Here is a 7,439-nt window from a genome sequence, read left to right as displayed (position 1 = left end):
ATGAAATCACTTTTGGTTTTCTCACCCATCAGGACCGACTCCAACTCTATAATATCAGTTTCTAACTCCCTACTCAAGGGAAGTGGCTCCAAATCATGTTCAAGTTCATTCTCTATTGAGATATCGGGTTCACCAACTTGAACTTCAATACAGTTTGAGACTCCAACTTGTGATGAATCTCCTTTTTCAAAAAGTATTGGAGATCTGACTTGTGAATCTTGTAGGCTGCCATCATTTCCACCACCAAAATATGTCGTTATGCTTCTGCATTTTGGTAACGTTGGCCTCTCTTAGCTTTCAGGGATCCTACCGGAACCCCTGTTATCCCTCTTGTTTGACATTACAAACTGATAAAGGATGCAAAAATTAAATCAACTTAGTTGTTGAACAAAAGACTCAAATAGTGATGACTCAAAGAACTGTGAACAGTGATAGTAGACTACTTAGACTGTAGATAATAACAATAATATGATTCAATCTCCAAAAAATGGTACTACTGCTACGATACTGAAGTCTATGGTACTACCCAATATAATTCAGAAACCTATAGGCTCTGGATATCTTAGCATCTGAGATGTCCAATCACCAGCAGTAAAACTAAAAAATAACCAATACCACTATACCAGTACGGTAGTACCACTTTGACATATAAAAAAATTAAAAATCACTTTCCTTTACAAAAACCAAGGTCACCACGAGTCAATGGGCATTGCACTCAAGACTCTAAAACTTTAGTGGCAATAAGAAATTCTAGTCTCTAGACCAGAGAATAGTGAATTGTGTAGAATAATAATATCTTATAGCCCAATCTAGGTTGGAAAATTATGCAAGATTAACAAGCCAAAATGTCAAACATAGGCAAAGCACACCTTCCTATGCAAACCCATAGTATGAAACAATTGGCTAAATGGGGCTAGTGTTTGACATGTGTTTGAAAAATGGTAGGTGATGCCCAACCCAAGGGAAAATTATTTGGTTTTAGTAATGGTGAAATAACATGGGCCAATAACAAACAAACATGCAAAAGCTGGTGAAATGTTTAAAATAAATGTATCCAAAATCTATATTGCATTGGTGATTGGACTGATATTTTTGACCAATCGTGTGATAACTAATGGATAACTACCACGGGTATTGAACCCAAATCTGATAAATATCCAGCAATGCAGTTGGCCTACATTGCATGTGTTATTCGCCAAATGAAAATCGACCCATGAGATAGGATCGGCAAATGGTGAAGATTCACCACTAAAGTAATCTCTAACTCCAACATTTGTTTGATGTATGACCTATCTTACCACAGTAATTGCAAGTAGGTCTTTGATTCCTTTGAGTACCTTGCTTAGAGGATTCACCTTCTTCTTTGTATCCAAGTCCTGCCTTACCCTTTTGCCTATAAAGATTCTACTCATTTTTCTAATTCAATTGATCCATGTCTACTTGGGATTTCATTATTCTTTCATTGAGTTGCTTTTCAAAATTTAGATCAAATTTCATCCTTTCATTGATTTTCCTTTCAAAGTTTAAGTCATTTCTTAGCCTTTCATTTTTAGATCTCAGACTCGTGATTTCATCATTTGCATTGGAGAATTGATTAATAAGATTTTCTTGCTAAAGGTATTGATTTTGAATTTCATTGTTCCTTACCTCCAAGTCTTCTTTTGTCTTATTTCTCTGTTCTGAAATTTCACACAATCTTATTGATTGAATTTATTGTTCTCTTTTTAATTTTCTTACTTCTTCTTGTAGGGAGCCCTTCTTTTCTAGGAGTTCTTTGATTGCATCATTTGCTTCATCTAAACTTCTTGAAGGGAAAAAATATTCAATCTTTTCTTCAACATAATGTTGGTCATTCATTTGATTTGCAAGTTCCTTCCTTCTTTTTAAGGATTGGGAAAGATGCATTTTTTCTTTCTTGAGTTGAGCTATGGCCATCTCTAGATCTATCTTTTCATTGTCAATAGCTTTGTCAAGTCTAAATATCTCCATTGTCCTTGATCTTTGCTCAAGCTATCAAACTTTATCCTAAGAACCACAAAGCTCTAATACCAATTGTTGGAAATATTCAAGACTAGCTAGGTTACTGAGAGGGGAGAGGTGAATCAGTAACCTCAAAACTTTTAACAATTTTAAAACTTAATAGCATAATCCAATTACCATTAATAGATCTAATCTACTGCATGCATGAGAAACTAAAAGCATACAACACTTTTAACACAATGTTTAGTGACCTAGAAACCTTCCAAATAGAAAGTAAAACTAGGGTGGGGATGATACCCAGAAAACTTCAATACTATAGTATAAAGTTGGCCTGTTAAGGCTTACAATGATCACTTCTAATTATCTGCCCTGTTAGGAACAATTAGGACTACTAGGTCCACCTTGTTAGAGGTTTTACAAATATACAATGAAGTATGCATTCGATAAAGAGATTTAAAGAAAATATTGTTAAGTCTACCCTGTTAAAGGATTTGAAGTTGATTCACCTTTTAGGATGAAATAGTAGATCTCTTACTTACAACTAAATTTTTGGTTGAGATCTTTGAAGTATTTATCACCTTTATGTGATAGATGTAACTCTACTACTCCTGATATGGCCTTCCAATACACTTTGTTCTGTTGCTGATTCACATTTGCATGTTTGCATTTCATTCACATTATCTCATATATTACATTGCACACTTGGATATGATAAATTTCATTACATATGTGAATTGACTATATATATATATAAGGTTGGCCAATACACAAGTTAACAACAATATTATAGAGTCAACCCAAATGTAGATACTCGGGTTTTGAGACTAACTTGATGAATTTCTAAAACACAGCATCTACTATCATTACTCGGCATTGTCATGCACTCAATAGAAGTAGAGGCTCAGTCCATACTAATCACTCCAATGTAGTTTTGAACTTGGTATACATTGGTGACTCGGTAGATACAGTGTCATTTGATAGAAATTGAATTCCATGTTTACCATGCCTACACTCGATAAACACTAATAATCTCATCACTCGATTAACACTAACTTCGCTTCACAAGAACTGATGACTCGATAAACACTACGAAGCTTGGTAACCATTGAACTACTCTGTAAGAACTATTGGACTTCACATTTCCTGAATTCACTTGGTAACCACTGGAATGCTTGGTAGGAACTATGAAGCTTGGGAACCACTGAATTAAATGGAAAACACTAGAGACTAATCAAAGAGCTTGATAACTATATAGAATCTAAATAAGTGTTCTCACTAATAACAAACTTGACTTAATGTCAACAACCAAAAGGTCAAAAGTCTATCAATCTAGACAAGTCAAGCAATATCAAGCTTGCATATCTTCCCAAGATCTCAAGTTCATGGAGACTTTGGAAAACATATCTTTGGGTATCTTGATGTCACATTTCAAAAAAATGCAGCACATTAGCACCTTGGATCTTGGCAAGTGGCCCCCCTCAATAGAAAACAAGGGTGACCACCACAAATGGTGGCTTCATTTCTTAGATTTGGCTTCTATCTTGGTTCTATTTTTAGAATCTATATGTGCAAATGCTTCACAACCAAAGGTTTTGAAAAAAGAACACCTTGCCTTCTTACATGTCTATGCTTCCTTTAAAATACCACAACCTAAAGGAGTAGAGAGACCTCTATTGACTAAATATACAATGTATTAATAATCTCTATCCATGTGTTTAAGGGTAACCCAACGTGCAACCTCATACTCCATGCAAGCTCCATTATTGTCATGTTTATGTGTTTAACCACCCTATTTTCTTGTAGAGTCCTTGGAACACTTTTTTTCCTATGAATAAGATTTGAGGAGCAATACTCTTCAAACTCTACTACAATACTCACCACTATTATTAGATCTGAGACATTTTAATCATTTATCAGTCTCATTCTCAACCAAGTTTTTCTAATTTCTTAAAAGTTACAAATAAATCAGATTTATGTCTAATGAAATAAATCTATATTTTTCCAGTTGCATCATCAATGAATGTAACACAATACAAAGAGCCACCAAGGGAAGATACTTAAGCTGGTCCCTTTACATCTATATCCACAAGCTCTAATTTTTCAATTTTCTTTTCCTTCTCATTCTTCGCAAAACTAACTCTCTTTTATTTTTCATAAACACAACTTTTATAGAAATCTATATGGAAAAATTTTAGACCTATCAAAATTTCTTTAAATGAAGTAATTTCATACATTTTCACTCATGTGCCCAAGTCTACTATTTCGTAATCTTTGTAGGATCTACAACAATTGTTTGATGTGAACTTCTTTCTCAGCTGTAGAAACTATTCTTGAACATTGATTCTTCTCTAAAACAATTAAAGTAGAAGGAACAATATGACCTATACAAAGATATAAGGTGCTTGCTTTCACATCTTTTTCTACTACTAAGGGGGTAAAAGTACAAACTTATTTTCACCATTTTGTAAGGGAAAACGACGAGAAAATACAAACTTTTTAACTTTAACAACACAAAAGTGGTATTTGTGTTTATAATTTGAAAATGATGGAAACTAATGAAATGTGTAAAATTGCATGAAGTTTATGACTAATTTTTTTTGAAAAAAAAATAGCAATAATTTATGCTTTTTTTTTTAAATATCTTTTTTTAGTTGCAAATAATATGGGGTGTAGTTCTCGTCAAACAAGTATATGTAATGTAAATAATTTATTTTTTCTCTGATTTTAAAATATGTTATAGAGGACATGTATAGCTAGTATAAAAATATGTATATATAAATTTTTGATGGATATTTTCTTTGTTATAAGTACTTGAAATTGAACTTATCAAAAATCAATGATTTTTTTCTCCCATCAAAACTTTCCTATCAAATCTACACCTTTTTGAAATTAAATTATATATTCTTGAAGATGACTCTCTCCTCTAGTGCTAAATATAAATTTAAATTTTTGATATATAATTTACTATTTTATTCTTTTTTTCAAGTAGCATGTTCTCAAATGTTAAAAAATCTACTTGTAATATTTTGAAACTATAACATACTATAACTAATCAAAATACCATGAAATTCATATAATGGTAATCTTGACTCTGAGATCTATAAAAGAGTATTTTTAGTTTTTGAAGAAAGATGAGATTTGATGGAGAAATGAGATTTGGCCAAAAAAAGTTTAGATGTCTTAAAAAGTGACACAAATTTGTACTTTTACCCAAGGAAACTTTTGAAACCTTCTAAAAAAATTTAATTAAATGTGACTGTGCAACTTTCGTCACCTAGTTGCCCTACTAAAATTGAATTTTTACTCAGCCTTCGAACATGTCTTACCTCTTGTAGTAGTCAATTATTCTCATTCGACAACTTAATCTTAAATCTTCTAGTTCCAAAAATTTGATAGGGTTCATTATCTCCCAAATAAACTAGAGAAAAATCCCCTTGGACATAATTAAGAAACTAACATATATGGGGTGTAGCATGAAATAAAGTCCACGAATCTAAAACCTATGAATCATCAAAATTTTCTAAGGAAAGAAGCAAAGCATCCTCTTTGGATTTATTACTTACCACATTTGCCCTCTTATTTCTTTCTTTTTTAAATCCTTCATTATTTTTCTTAGACCAACAATATTTCTTCTTATGACCTGGTTTCTCATAATATCAACAATCTCTTGGTCCTCTAGATTGAAACATTTTTCCCTTTGATTTTCCTCTTGATTTCTCATGATTTCTAAAATTGTTTCCTCTCTCATTTGTTCTACCTCTTCTTCGTGTGTGTAAGACAATTCCTGATGTAGATCCACCTAATTATTTCCTACGAGTTTCTGCACTCATTATAACACAAATAACATCATCCAACTCTACAGTATTAGAACTAGAGACAAATTTAGTAGCATCCATTACCAAGTCATTCCAATTTTCAGGCAAAGAACACAAAATCAAGAGAGCCCTAATTTATTCATCAAAAATAACATTTACAAAAGATAACTGGTTGGTAACTGTATTTATACTCATTCAAATGATTAGCAGCAAACCCACCTTCTACCATCTTTATATTAAACAAATGCTTCATGAAAATTACCTTGTTTGAAGCATAGGACTTTTCATACAACTTTGCTAGGTTTTTCATCAACTCTTCAGTTGTCTTATGTACTATTAAATGTCATTGATTATGCTAGGCATAAGTGAATACTTCCAAGTGTCTTTCTATCCAAAATATCACAATCCTCATCTATCATATTTGCATCTTTCTTGGACTTTTCTCCTAATGACTGCCATAAATTTTTTTGATAAGGATAGTCCTCCATTTACATTTTTGATAACTGAAAGCTTTTCCCATTAAACTTCACAACCTTTAGCTTACCCTCACCTTGCATTTCTCTCACTCAACCATGAGACTCACACTCAACTATGAGACTTTCCTATAGAGAATAATTGAAACAACCTCACTTTTATACCACTTAAGAGGACTAGATAGTTAGAAAAGAATAGTTGCATGCAAATATAACCAATATCGTAAAGGAATAAAAAACACATAACTAACAAAAGACATAAAGATTTAATGTGGTTCACTCAATTCTTGGGCTACACCCACCAAATAATGAGTTCAATACTATTATCTAGTAACTTCAACCTGCTACAATCTTAAGTCTCCCTTACAAATCAATACCACTGCAAGAAGCTATATATTTACAATATGAAAAGCCCTAACCCTAAGCCAATATTTCATTATTGACATTAAAGGTAATTAGATTATTAAAAATGTTGACATCTAATAATGGGAGTGAATATTTCTCTAGGGAATTTAATGAGTTTTCCAACATGTAGAAGTTGTTTAGGAAATGACTAAACCTTACACTCTCCAAAAATATAGGGTATAAAGAATAATAAATTGTACATTAATGGAAATAGTTAGGAGCATGTTAAGTAATGCTAATCTAGACAAATGTTTTTGGTTAGAAACTATTAGTATTGCTTGTTATTTGATTAATAGATCTCCTTGTAAAGCTCACACCAATAAAACACCTAATGAAATGTGATTAGGTAAAAAGTCTCTAGTTTTACATTTAACATTTGGTCTTCAATTATGAAGCTTTCATTCATGTGCCTTAAGAGAAGTTATCCAAATTGGATCCAAAAGTTCATATATTCATATTGTTAGGATATGGTGATAATGTAAAAGTTTATAAACTTTGGAATACTCTAACTTGAAAATTGATCTTTTCTATAGATGTGATTTTTGGATAATTTAGAGCTAACTCTAGTGAAGAGCAACCAAAGGAAAAGTCAAAGATAATTTTATTTTTTTACTAAGCAAGAAGATGTGACTGTGGAAGAATGGAAGGATGGACAAAAAGATAGAGTAGTAGAAGAGAGTTCAAGTGAAAGTTTAGAAGATTCAATTTTGACAAAAGAAGTCTATCATAATGAGGAAAAATATGAGGATGAGCCTCTTACTCCACC

The sequence above is a fragment of the Cupressus sempervirens genome, chromosome 3 (assembly GCF_028749045.1).
Source record: "Cupressus sempervirens isolate cs-2001-9-10 chromosome 3, ASM2874904v1, whole genome shotgun sequence".
NCBI lineage: Eukaryota > Viridiplantae > Streptophyta > Pinopsida > Cupressales > Cupressaceae > Cupressus > Cupressus sempervirens.
This window is presented reverse-complemented; position numbering follows the sequence as displayed.